The 14,092-nt window shown below is 43.2% G+C and overlaps 1 protein-coding gene and 2 pseudogenes across 1 annotated transcript in view; all 3 read left to right on the top strand.

Annotated features, from left to right (window-relative positions):
- ZSWIM7 (zinc finger SWIM-type containing 7) overlaps window positions 1-14,092 on the top strand; it is a 631,194-nt gene that overhangs the window by 300,475 nt on the left and 316,627 nt on the right. The gene's annotated exons all lie outside the window — the stretch shown is intronic.
- LOC147730281 (18S ribosomal RNA) lies at window positions 6,582-7,643 on the top strand (annotated as a pseudogene).
- On the top strand, window positions 8,080-8,235 carry LOC147730282 (5.8S ribosomal RNA; annotated as a pseudogene).

Consider the following 14,092-nt stretch of genomic DNA (forward strand, 5'->3'; position numbering starts at 1 on the left):
AAGACAAACTGCCTTTTGACCTCTGTCTCTGAATGCAGAGCAAATGTGACAAGAAAAAAAGATTTAAAGGCATTTACTTTGTGAGTTAACAGAACAGCTGTTGTTTATCAGCTCTCCAGAACAGGAGAGTAGGCCATACAGCGAGTAGATTTCTCAAGGCCTGGTTAAGGAATGCTGTTGCAAGGTTAGTGCTATTGCTAGCCCAGGACATAATAGTTTAGATTGATTCACAAGTGAATTATTTGAGTGATGCACTATTAATCAGTAAAGTGGATACAGCACTTTTAGAGTTAGAATGAGGGAAGAATTTAAAATTTAAATTTTTACAGTGGGTCTAATAAATATTTTGTCCAACGATGCGCACAAAAGACCAAAAAAGACCTGGTTTGAAACTTCCAGTCAATAAAACATTGGGAATCAAATTAGCTATGTGTCTGGTGGAATCCACACATTGTGCTTATTATCAAAGATTCCAAGCACAGGACAAATATCCAAAGATGTTGGTTCAGTTTGTGACTGTTTCCTTTTTCGAGAAAGAAAAAGTTCAATGATGTAAGGGCTTTAGTTAGTTCAGTAGCTACAGGGCTGTTTCCTGATTGATGCGGTTGTTCGCTGATTGGTAAAGTGATCAAGTAGTTGCGATTGAGCACACTGTCTAAAAGGTTGTTACATCGATTAGAGCAGTAGATGGACCAACCGTTATATCTGTTCCAGTTTCACACTGACCTGCCATCTTTCCTTCAGAACACACGGAATCTCATTTTTAAAGAATTTTGGGGTTACCCTAGTTGAGGAAATACTTTCATACACTGGTCACAAGGGTCATTGCAAGTCACTTCTCGGTTCTGAAAGGCACATTGTTTATCCAGAATATAATCTCTGCCGTTTATGATGACGTAATATATTTGATTAAAAAAAGCAGAGACTCCGCCGTTGTTTACTACATTGATTTGATGCCAAAGGCCTCTATTTCTACATGTTGAGTCTTCGCTTTAACTGAAAAAGAAACAGTATATTTAAGACTGTTTATATAAATATTTATTTGCCCATCTAAGTCACCACCAGCTTTACCCCGCTTCTTTATTCCTTAGAAAGGTGATGAACTACAAACATGTTGAGATTATCGAGCATGAAATTTTGTGACAATCAAGAAAATATATTAGTTACTGTTAATCCCCTTTCTTTTACACCAAACTCGTTAAGCTACAATTTGTACTAAGGTAGACTTGAGATGAGTTTATCATCTGGTCCATGTAAGATCAAAGTATGAATGAAAGACTGCTTTTAGGAGGGAATTTGGATTTTTTTAATACAGCGTTATATCCTTTGGTCACTGTTATGCCCCAACAACATTTTCTTTTTTTGTTTGTGTTATAATGTTTTTATTAACATTTCATAAATACGGTACAAGAAATATGTGATAACATTGCATATCCTTAAGTACGTAATAGTAGAGAAAGAATAATGAATACAATTATAAATAAAAAAGCAAATGTATCAAAATCCATAGAATAGCGGAAAAAAGGAGGAAATTAGGGGCAAAAAATATTATAGAAAAGAAATACAGATATCATTAAATGCTAAATAGTGAATATAAAATATTAAAGCATTTAAACCATAAATTTGACAACAAATCATTAAAAACTGAAAAAGATAGAATGTTAAGCTAAGAAAACATAAGTTATATATTTCATTAAAAAAATTGATTTCAAATATTAAAAGGGAATGCATTATAAAGAATACAGAATCACACCAGTAGTAGGTATAAATATAATATTAAAAAGTTGACTAATTGAATAGATTGCAGCACAGTCATAAGTCTTTAAACTATCAGTACTTAAAGATCAATTCAGTATAATTAACGGAGTAATCTAAGAAGTAAGGTGAGCAACAGATATATCTTTTACCTGTGGGAAAGGGTCCCATACTTGTAAAAACAATTCAGTTTGATCTTGAATGTTATAAATGACTCTCTCATGTGAGGCAGATTGGATCATTGATGCTAGCCAAGTCTCCTGTGATGGCGGATCCCCAACGACATTTCAATAATTTTGTAAATCATATACTCCGACTTTCTTTCTCATGGTCTATATTTGTGACATATTGGTCTCATCAAACAAATGAAAAGACCACATAAATCAAAGTCAAAGCTGTTATTGATTGGCCTATAACATTAAATCGAAAAGAATTGCAGTAAACAACAGATCTGTCACAGGACTCATTACTGTCAAACATTGCTAGGCGATGACTTTCCACAGCACTGGACAGCATACAAAAAGTCGGCTGACAATACATATATTTTTCTTCTATTTATATAAAGGTTTATGATCAGTTAACCATTTGTCAATGTACCCACACATTAGAGATAAAAAAGCATAAAATTGAAGATGTGTCTTATTGCCGAAAAAATGTGTCTCTGTTTCTTTGGGGCCTAGCACTTGATTTTCAGGAAAACAAAAAGTGCCTGCCATTTCTTGAAAAGGGTGTGAAGTGTCAGTACCTGATCTTCTTCAGAATATGTGTTGCTCTTCTCCCCCTTACTGCCATTTGAACTTAATCAAACCCATTATTTAAGTAACAGGGTTCAGAATCTGGTTTTGGTCCTATCATATTTTCTGTGCTTCCACATTTCCCTAATTTCTCCCATCTTGTCCTGAGATGCAATAAATCAACATAAATCTCTTTATTTCATCTGTTCCTCTACTTCCACTTATGGTCTATTGTTTCTTCCGAAGTCCTCTGATTTCTTTCTTAAACGCTCTTTTAGTCCTGCAACCCAGGTAGCCTGTTACGACATGTATGATGCAAAATAAGAGGAATATACAACATTTTCAAATTACCAGGACCCCCCACCTCCCATATCTCCAGGGAGAAAAAAGGAATCCCACTATCTTTCCTTCTGCATAGTAGTGTAGGCAGTCTTACACCACTGCTCAATGACATATCCTTCTGTTACCTTTAAAAAGTGGTTCTGTGATAAATAAATGAGGGTCACAGCCTTTACATTAAAACCCAGCCTACCCCTTCCTTCCCTACTGCCTTCTTTACTTCCCTCTCTAACTTCTCTTTGCCACTTTATTTTATGGAGAGTGGGTGATATGAATTTACTACAAGGTCATAGTACCAGCTTGGCGGAAAGAAACAAATTAATGTCCTAGCACAGAGGGGACCTTTAGCTCCAGGCAAAAGTCCTCCAGTGCCTCGCACTCTCTATGTGGTAACAACAGTCTATCTGGCTATTTCTTAATACCCAGAAACGGTTGTGTACATCTTAAAAAAACCATGGAATTATTCTCCATCGGTTCTTTTATTTCTGCAACCTCATCTTCCACAATGGGGCAATAGATGGATGGCCGTGTCAAGGCACAAGTGGAAGTAATGACGTGAATCCCATTCCCAAAGTTCAAGGAGAAACCAGCTGTCATTGCTCCACTGTCAAGGTGAGAAGGCTCCGCTGTCTCTTCCTAATACTGATTGGTATCTACAAGTAGAACGCAAGCGTCCAGGAAAACCATTTGTGCTGATTGGTGACAGGTCAATAGAGTGAAGAATTAAGGCATTCTATCCTCCTGGAGCCTAGGTACCTTTTAAGTATGGTGAAATGCGTGCTCTGAACCAGGTAATTTGGTGCTAGGCAGTTAGCAAGTTATAAGAGTGTGTAGTGAATGAGGGTGGGGAGTGCATTAAAGTTATGGTGGATCCCACTAGTCGTGCAGTTTGTTTGACATCCCTCTTGAGACCCCTCAGGAAGGTGTCTCCTACCCGTGAGTTGAATTGCAGGTGCAGTTGGCCTTGTTCCTAAAATATATGAAGCAGCCTAAGGTTCAGTCTCCCATACACCCCTTTCTTCCTACCATCTCTCCTCTTGATAGCAGATCCTGCTCATCTGGATGCCTATGCACTTCTTCATTTACTACAACATTTTTACAATGGGTTGGTGCTACCAAACACTTCACTCAAATTTCCAGCATGACCCACCCATCATTATTTCCCAACTCCCCTAAAGCACTGCCAACATTGCATGATGTGCGCAATGTGATATGTAATTTTGCATGGTAACATATGCTATAAATATTACAGCTACCTTGGTGTCAGATAAATACATATTTCTCGGACTAGAAATTAGTAATATGCAAAAAGAAGAACATAATCTGACAGACAAATATAATTTTACCCTGCTCTTCCAAAGCCGAGGCATTTATGATATAATCGGTTACAAGGACATCTTGTATAGACCAACATCCCGGCCTTGCACCTATACATAACCTCAGCTTGATACATTGTACAAGTAATGCTGAGTTAACCACATTCTTCATAAGACCCTTGAGGCTACATCTAGTTTTCCTTACTTAGTATGGAGATGTTCATATTCATGTATAAATATATAACACTCATATCAAGTACAAGAGTACTTACAAAACATGCATATGGCAAGCAATAGTTTTCAGTGGGGCATTGAAATAACAGCATTCGTCTACATTGCATTTGACTCAAAGCACTAAGTATACTGTTTACAGCATCGAGAGCGACAAATCCAGAATTTACAATAACTTCAACATTAACTTCAGTAGTCAAAAGCACCTGTTAATGTAATTCTCTACAATTCTGATTGGAGTAAAACAGTTCACAGTACTCCCACAATAGCAGAAGGGCTAGTCCCATCACAAGGAAAAACAGACCTGCCATTGACACCTAGGGGGACCAGAATGTATGTGGTGGCCCTTCTTGGTCAGATTCAGAAGTGGTACAGGTTCAACTGCTCATTTTCTTCATTTTGTAATTGCATATCCTCTGCGCTACAGTTGCAAATAACCTTTGGTATGTAGTTTACTAAGGGAGAGGTCGCCAGTACTTGCACCCAGGATGCCCCTTTATTTACACAATAAGGTATCTTACAATGAGAAGCTTGGATCGAGTAATGGAGACCCTGGCATTTCACTGCAGTGTTTGTGGTGAGCAATACCAGAAAAGGTATTTTCTGCTGGATTTGTAGAGGGGTCTTTTGCTGATGCACTTTTCAATATATCCAGTCTCTGACCTGTAGTTGAGACCCTTAGTGTAGATACCTGCGAGTGGAAACCATTAATACATTTGATTAGAGCACAACAGTAATTCAACACATCATCCTCATCAACCAAATGTATATTCAGTTGTAGGGAAGCACTGGTGAAGAGGTTGGAACTCTCACTGGCCTCCCTGTGCGGAAGTCATGTGGGCTTAGAACAGTCCTCCCTGTGGGTCTGTTCTTAGTTGATAAGGCGTCTTGCCCCTTGCAGTCTCCATACAAATCTTAGCTATTTTGTTTTGAGCCTCTGCTGTGTCTCTCTATCTCCTGTGTGGATTGCGTATGATAAAGGCAGTGAAGGTTATTCAGTTTGGAGAGCTTTATAAATCTCGCGAAACATCTGGTTATGGAAATGTGTTCCTCTATCTCTGTTAATGCTCAGGACGATGCCGAATCTTGGATTAAAGTCTCTAAACTCTATTTTAGTCACTATATTGGCATCTGCTTTAACAGATGGTTAGGCCTCTGTCTATCTAGAAAACATCCAAATTATTACCAGTGTATAGCCATAATGTCAAAAGTTAGGCTCCTGACCAAACGGTCCCACTAAAGTGGGATAGCCTGCTTGCATCAGTTTGGTTACATTTCCCATGTTATGGACCTGGCAAATGACATAGGTGGTGCACTGTTATTGGGCCACTGATGAAAATTTGGACCGGTCAAAGTTGACAGAAGCAATCACCCTTCCTTTGTTCACTTGCATCATTCAGTGAAGCAGGAGTATGAGCACCAGCATCTGACTATCCCTGGAGTGTCATAAGTGGTCTGCATGTAATTTACGCCCTGCCCTTATTCTTTGTGCTTTCACCTCTTCTGGCGCTGTTACACCCCCACCCCTCCAGTGGAGATATTTAAGGCCTCCATTGGAAATTCATAGTGCTTATGATGAGAGAGCATCTAAGTGGCCGGAGGGGGTGAAAGGTCTGCATGTTAGGATGCACCATCAGCATAAGCATTTCCACCCGTAACTTCATCAAGGGCATTTTGGTGGACTACACATTTAGTAACACCAATTTCAGTGGGTAATTGAAAAGCATCCCCCTGTGCTGCAATACAGGGGACATTTTTGTTCAACCCCCAGTTGAGGGCAAATTCCAGTGGTTTCCACAATTGTCCATAATCTTTCACTACCCCAAATGCTTTATGGGCAGCGGTCCCCCTCCCACCCCACCCCCCCCCCCCACAAAAAAGTCAGGAAAGGTAAAATAAAATGATATTAAACACTCGTTTTATTTTTCCTTTACAATCCTGCCGAGTCTTGGGGGTGAAGCCTGGGGATGAAAGGCACTGAGGGAGTGGTAGTGCACTCCCTTCACTGCGGAGGACGTTTGGCCGGCCGCAGTGAATTCTGGGAGCCTGTGCCGCCTGGAGAAGAGGAGCAGTGCGACTCAGCCGACTGCATATAAGTTTTGATTTATTTAAGACCTCGCTCTTCAAAATTTCACAATTTGAGTTGAGCATCTGTACCTGACAAACTGCTATCAAGGCTTCCTCCACACCTCTCACTTAAAATACTTTCTTGGCTTATTTGTCAACATACAAGTAACAACAACCAACTGTACATGGCTTGCTGATACAACATTACTTGATCGCATCGCAACAACAGACCGGGGTACATTTAGGTTACAATATATGATTTAATTTCATGAAATAGTGCTCAAACTTGTTCGTCGTCTGATAAAGGTAAATCTTGCGTCCTCAAATAGCCCAGCAGTGGCTCCCAAATGTCTTTTGGCCTTGATGTCGGCGGTAACTCCTCGATATATAGTTCCATATTTTCTACAAGAACAAAAGTCGGAGGTTCAAAGACGATCAGAAACCGTCGTAGTTCTGACCATGCGGCGTTATTCGAATGACCCACTGAGCAGCTTATGGAAAACCAAAGTCTTTGGGTTCCGGGGGGAGTATGGTTTCAAAGCGGAAACGTAAAGGAATTGATGGGAGGGCACCACCAGAAGTAGAGCCTGCGGCTTAATTTGACAACACTGGAAACCTCACAAGGCTCGGACATGGAAAGAATTAATGGATTGATAGCTCTTTCTTCTCAATTCTGTGGGTGGTGGTGCATGGCCGTTCTTAGTTGGTGGCGCTATTTGTCTGGTTAAATCCGATAACGAACGAGACTTCTCCATAATAACTAATTTCGTGACCCCAAGCAGTCAGTGTCCAACTTCTCAGAGGGACAAGTGGCGTTCAGCCACACGAGATCGAGCAATAAAAGGTCTGTGATGCCCTTAGATGTCCTGGGCTGCACGTACGCTACACCGAACGGATCAGCGTGTGTCTACCTTTCGCCAACAGGTGCGGGTAACCCGCTGAACCCCGTTCGTGATAGGGATTGCGGATTGCAATTATTTCCTATGAACGAGGAATTCCCAGTAAGTGCGGGTCATAAGCTTGTGTTGATTAAGTCCCTGCCCTTTGTACACACCTCCTGTCGCTACTATCGATTGGATGGTTTAGTGAGGTCCTCGCATCGGCCCCGCCAGGGTCGGCAACGGCCCTGGCGGAGCACCGAGAAATTTGACTATCTAGAGGAAGTAAAAGTAGTAACCAGGTAGGTGAACCTGTGCCAACCTGAAGCCCTCGGCCGCCTCCTGCAAGCATGCACCTTAGGCACAGGGCCCGGCCCTGCCCTGGTGCGCCCCGGCCGGCGGGCGGACTGTGGCTGCATGGAGTGCTCGTGTGAGGACTAGGCCTTCGGCTGGCTTCTTCCACCGGGGAGGACCCGACGGACGCACGCAGGACCGGAGAATCCCTTTCCTGGGAGGGGATCAGCGGCAGGCCCTCCCGGGACAGAACCCACGCTCATCCGGCACGACCCCCGCGGTGGGTGGAAGCCGAATGGCAGTCACTCCTGGGCTGAGTGTCTGGTAAAGCGTTTCCCAACGGTTATGTCTGATTCCCAGAGGGAAAGCCATGAACGGGGCACCCGGGCTGTGGACAGATGGCATCGCCTTCCTCCTGCCCCTCCTGCGCCCTCAGGCGGGTAAACGTTTTCGAACGTTGCCTGTGACTCTTGGTGGTGGATCACTCGGCTCGCGCGTCGATAAAGAACCCAGCTAGCTGGGAGAATTTATGTGAATTGCAGGACACATTGATCCATTGACACTTCAAACGCACCTAGCAGTCGTCGGCGCGCCTAGCTCCACTTCCCTGCCTCTGCGGGAAAGGGGGGCTGGCGACCGGTCTGCCCTGGGGCGCTGGCTGCATGCCACACGTGGGTATCTGTGGTGTCCCACCGGCTGCCCTCGTGCACCCGCCTCAGGCACCCACCTCTGCGACCGGGTTCCCAGGGAGGGCAACCCTCCCCCTCCAGATCTGATCGGGGGACATCGGCGCATGCTGCTGGGCCCCAGCTCTGGCAGGGACCTGGCCTTCCCCGGCTCCCTCTTAACGCTTCAGCGCTTTCCGACTACGACCTTAGATCAGATGTGGCGACCCGCTGAATATAAGCATATTCCTAAGCAGAGGAAAAGAAACTAACCAGGATTCCCCCAGTAATGGCGAGTGAAAACGTAAGAGCCCAGCGCCCAATCCCTGCCCAGCGGTGGGCGCGGTAAATGTGGCGTACAGAAGACTGACTCCCCGGCGTCACTGAGGGGTCCCAAGTCCTTCTGATCGAGGCTCCCCCCGCGGACGTTGTTAGGCCGGTAGCGGCCCCCGGAGTGCCGGAATCGGGTCTTCTCGGAGTCGGGTTGCTTGGGAATGCAGCCCAAAGCGGGTGGTAAACTCCATCTAAGGCTAAATACAGGCGCGAGACCGATAGCCAACAAGTACCATAAGGGAAAGTTGAAAAGAACTGTGAAGAGAGAGTTCAAGAGGGCATGAAACCATTGAGAGGTAAACGGGTGGGGTCCATGCAGTCCGCCTGGAGGATTCAACACAGCGGGAAGATCGGTGGCCCGGGAGTTCCGGATCCCCGCTTCGGGTCTGGAGCCCGGCCTTTACCCGGCCCCCGCTTGGCGTATTTCTCCTCCGCAGCTGTGTGCCGCGACTGGCTCCGGGTCGACTGGGAAGGCTTCGGGTGACAGGTGGCCCTCTGCTCTGGCGTAGTGTGTTACAGCCACCCCTGGCAGCAGCTTCGCCGTGTCTGCGACCTCCCCCCGGGCACCCGCTCCCGGCTACCCCTCAGGCGCGCTGGGGGGAATGGGGGATGGGGCCCCTGCTCCCGGCGTGACTGTCGACTGGGGCAGACTGTGCTCAGTGTGCCCTGACTACATCATGCTTCCGGGTGGGGAGGCCCACTCTGGGCGCCAGGGGTCTGCGGCGATGTCTGTTACCCACCCGACCCGTCTTGAAAAACAGACCAAGGAGTCTAACACGTGCACGAGTCAGAGGGATGAGCCAAACCCTGTGATGCAATGAAGGTGAGGGCCGGTGTATACCGGCTGAGGTGGGATCCCGCGGCGCTTCTAGCGGCGGGTGCACCACCGTCCCTTATTGAGGTCTATAGAGACAGGCCTAGCAAGGTTCTATCATGGCGGCAAGCGTGATAGTGAGAAATGGCGAAGCAAATGTACACAAAACCAGGGGAACACGACTGTTTAATTAAAATAAAGTATCGCGAAGGCTCGAAGTGGGTGTTGATGCGATGTGATTTCTGCCCAGTGCTCTGAATGTCAAAGTGAAGAAATTCAATGAAGCGCGGGTAAAAGGTGGGAGTAACTATGACTCTCTAAACCTATTGTGAGTTGTAGTGGGCTTTACCTTCCAATGGTCCCGCCAGTAACTGCCTCTAGTACTAAATTCTGTGTAGAGAAGTCTATAGAGACAGGCCTAGCAAGGTTCTATCATGGTGGCAAGCATGATAGTGAGAAATGGCGTAGCAAATGAACACAATTCCAGATGGAGTAGTTCCTGGAGAATAAAACCCCATTAAGATGGCGTAAGGAGGTGCTGTCTTTTCCAGAAATCATTAACCTCCTCACCGAATTTGACAAAACAGCACCCCTTCAAACAATGCAACAAACAGCAACGATTCAGATCACGATATAGACCTTAGTTCACCCTCCGTAGCAGAAGAAGACACAACAGTAGACCTCAGTAAAGCCATTGAGTTTGTGGCCTCCTCATCCAAGAATGACATTGTTACAACCAACTTTGAAAATCTACCTGATGTGTACGAGGTCAGCAAAGAATTAATGACAAAGAAAAGTGACTACACAAAAAAGGTCACATATTGGAAATACCCAAACAAACAGTATAAATGTGACTTGTATGGAGACATATTGGGAACTTTCAAAGAATTGAGAAAACATGTCTCCAACAAGCATGAAGGCTTCTATCTCAAAACATATTATTCAAAATGTGACAAAGAAGCCGAATACCACAATATTGCATGCCATTATGCCATCATGTAAAGGAAGACCTCAAAAAGGAGAGCTGCATTTTGAGCTGCCATTCCTGTGCAGCTTCTGTGACCTCAGATTTGGAACAAAGATTGAAGTTTCACAACATGCTCAGCATGCGCATCCAGGAGCTCAAAATGAGGCTAGACTAGCAGCTCTAGCAAGCAGCAAACCATCAAAATTATGGGCACAGGATGAAATACTGCTATTAGCAGAATTGGAAAAAGTATAGAAGAACAAGAGAAATATTAATGCGCTGATGGTTCCACATTTTGACAATAAAAACAGATAACAAATTGCAGAAAAAAGAAGAGTTAAAGTAAAACATTTACAAAAGATGTACTGCAAGCATCAAGTGTACCTGAGAATGACTCTTGCGATGAACCAGAGGTTACAGTGGAAGTAACAGAAAAGCGCAGAGACTTTATCAATCGCAAAAATGCGCAAAAAATCAAGAACTTTTATGAGCTGGAGGATAGACTCACAGAAGTCGAGAAGTACACCCAAAACATAGAGCAACACAATGCTGCTATGGATCTGATGGATGAGATAGTGACTTATATCTCAGAAAACACCGCTGATATAAATCCTGTACCAGCAAATCGTAGAGAACCAGCAAGCAAATTCAATAATGAGCCTCTGAACTCTGCTCAAGATGAGCACCAGAATGCCTCAGTAGAAAGCAAGATAACAAAGAAAGACAAGAAAAACAGAAGACTTAATCGGACACACAAGAAAAATTATGCAAAAGCGAAGGGCAGCTATAAAGAATACCAGGCAATGTTTAAAAAAGACGAAAAGAAAATTGCCAGGATTATCACTGATCGGGCGGAAGATGCCACTTGCCAAATCAGTGCTGATGAAATTTTCCAATACTACACAGGCATAATGGAAAAAGAAAACAAGAAAAACCCTAAATTCATACCGATTGATCAGATACCGGATGAATGGGAAATAAGAAATATATGCAAAGAAATTACACTGCTTGAAATAGCTAATGCCTTCGATAGCGCAGATTTAAAGAAAGCAGTGGGCCTGATAAGATTGGTCTGAATGACTTGAATAAAGTGCATAGCAGGCAACCAAAATTGCTGCCCAGAATTTTATCAACTTGGTTATCGATGAGACGAGTACCAGAAAGTATAAAAAAGAACCGGTCGATATTGATACCTAAGAATATACCGATTAGTGAACAAAAAAAATCTGTAATTGGCATCCAATTACCATCGGTACTGCATTCATGAAGTTATTCACAAAAATACTAATTAAAAGACTAATTTTTTGTTGAATTGAATACGAGACAAAAAAGCTTAATGAAAGTGAGAGGTTGTCTCGAGAATCTGACTCTTCTGCAAAATATCATAAAAGGGGAACGAAAAAACAGTCACTCATTAGCAGTAGTGTTCATAGATTTCTCAAAAGCCTTTGACTCTGTCAGCCATGGTCACATTCTACAAAGTCTCACAAGGCACAGAGTTCAATCATACATCAGAGACATAATAAAAGACTTCTACACTGACTCAACAAAATTTTTCAAGGAAAAGAACAACAAAGCAACTCCTGAAATAACAATGAAATCTGGGGTTAAACAAGGTGACTCTTTATCCCCACTGCTATTTAACATTGCCATGGATTCTCTGATCTGTGATCTTCAGAAAGACGGCAAGGGCTTCACATTCGGATCTGATAGTCTTATTGAGAAAATCACCGCTCTCGCCTTTGCCGATGACATCGCAGTACTCAGCAGCACCTGGGAAGGAATGAATACAAATCTGAAAATCATTGAAAAATTCAGTAAAACAACAGGATTAAAACTTAATGTGAAAAAGGCACATGGATTTTATATCAGTCACCATAAAGAAAAAATCCTGATTAACAACTGTAAACCATGGCAGTTTGAAAACAAAATATTGAAAACATTAATCCAGGAGAAAGTGAGAGATACCTCAGATTGAACTTTGATCCACACACTGGCTATACAAGCAACAACAAAATTAATGAGGTTCTTTTTAATTGGGCTCAAAAACGTGATAATCTACCATTTAAACCCACGAAGAAAATAGAAATTTTCTGTCAGTACTTGATCCCTAACCTGTCATTTAAATTGGAAATGACCGGAACAGAAGCTAAAACTTTAAATGCTCTGGATCAAACAATAAAAAAGTATGTCAAACGTTTTCTATACCTTCCTGCATACACATCTGATGGTCTTCTATATTCAAAAAGGTCATTTGGGGGACTCAGTATACCAAAACTATGTACAACAATTGGTCTAAACAAAGTCAATAGTTGTATCTTAGGGCAGCTCCAGATCTGTACATAGCTCATTCATTCATGTATGCAGGAGAAGTAATCAATGAAAAGATTGGCAATATCATCAAAACATACAAACTCAACATTTTAGACAGTAGGTTTCTGAGTTATGATTGGAATTTGTTAGCAACATATGATTGGAGAAAAGAAGAATTTGAGAAAAGGCAAATCGCCCTGCCCAAGTTGATGGTATAAAATACTTAACAAGTAATCTGTGGTAAATAAATTTACCTAATCAGTTTTTCCGTATAATTATCATTACAAGACAGCTCATTCAAATGAGAGGCAGAGTCCGTGGTATCTGAGTCATACGGGATTTAATGAAAACCTCGAGGTTGGATATCATGTTCCGTCACCACTAGGGTTCGGGAAGGGACAGTCAACGTTTTATTAACATTACACATTGTATATAGTAAAGTAACATCATTGAATTCAATACAGTAGGCGTAACAGGTGAAAAGAACGAGATAAGAACACATGTGCGTAACAGAGGGGCGTGAAAGAAGGCGTGTAATAGGCGTACACGGAGGCGTATAATGTGAACGTAATGCAGACGTCACAGAAAGTGTCATAAGTGGGTGTATGCACAGAGGTAATTTGCAGAGTCAGCAGGAAGTGCGGATGCGCGCGCAGCTAGCATGACGTGACATAGACGTGTAACTGGGGAGAACTTTAACACTAGTAGAGGAGACAGAAGTCTGGGATGTCAGAACGACCTGGACCTATAACATATCTGGTATCTTATGTTTGGAGGATGTATTATCTGGAGTAAAAGGTCTCTCGGGCAGAGGCTATTCTATACTGAATGCTAGTGCGTGCATATGTGTCTACGTGTCTACGTGCGGGGCCATGGGCCTACTATGGCAACGGGAACTGTAAATTACTTGCATGGAAACAGGAAGGCTTGCTCTTTGCTCTGCAGCCGGGGAGATGTTTACCTAAATCACTAGACAGGAATGTATTTTCGAGGAGGCTGAACAGATAACTTGAAGGCAAAATACTGTTTTGGCAGGCCGGCCAGGTTGAGCCAGGCACCGCTTCGCTTGGCAGGAAGTAAGGCAGAGGTCAGGGATACACATCCATGCTGCAGCTTTCAGAGGCAGAGAGCAGAAAGGGCTCGGAGACAGAAATCAGGGCCTAGCTCGGCAGAGCCAGAAAAAACGTAAAAGTGTACCATGTAAAGACGTTGGCATGGCATGGTTAGGAACTGAATTATCGATCCATTCATGGTGGATCTGAAAGAGGACATGTTAACGTTGGACGCAAATGTATTTGCGTCTTCATAGTCGGTCATGGAGGGAAATTACATGTACTTTAAGCACGTACATGGAGACGTTGGGGTACACGTTAGGGGACATACTTG

This window comes from Lissotriton vulgaris, chromosome 2_1, assembly GCF_964263255.1.
Source record: "Lissotriton vulgaris chromosome 2_1, aLisVul1.2, whole genome shotgun sequence".
Lineage (NCBI taxonomy): Eukaryota > Metazoa > Chordata > Amphibia > Caudata > Salamandridae > Lissotriton > Lissotriton vulgaris.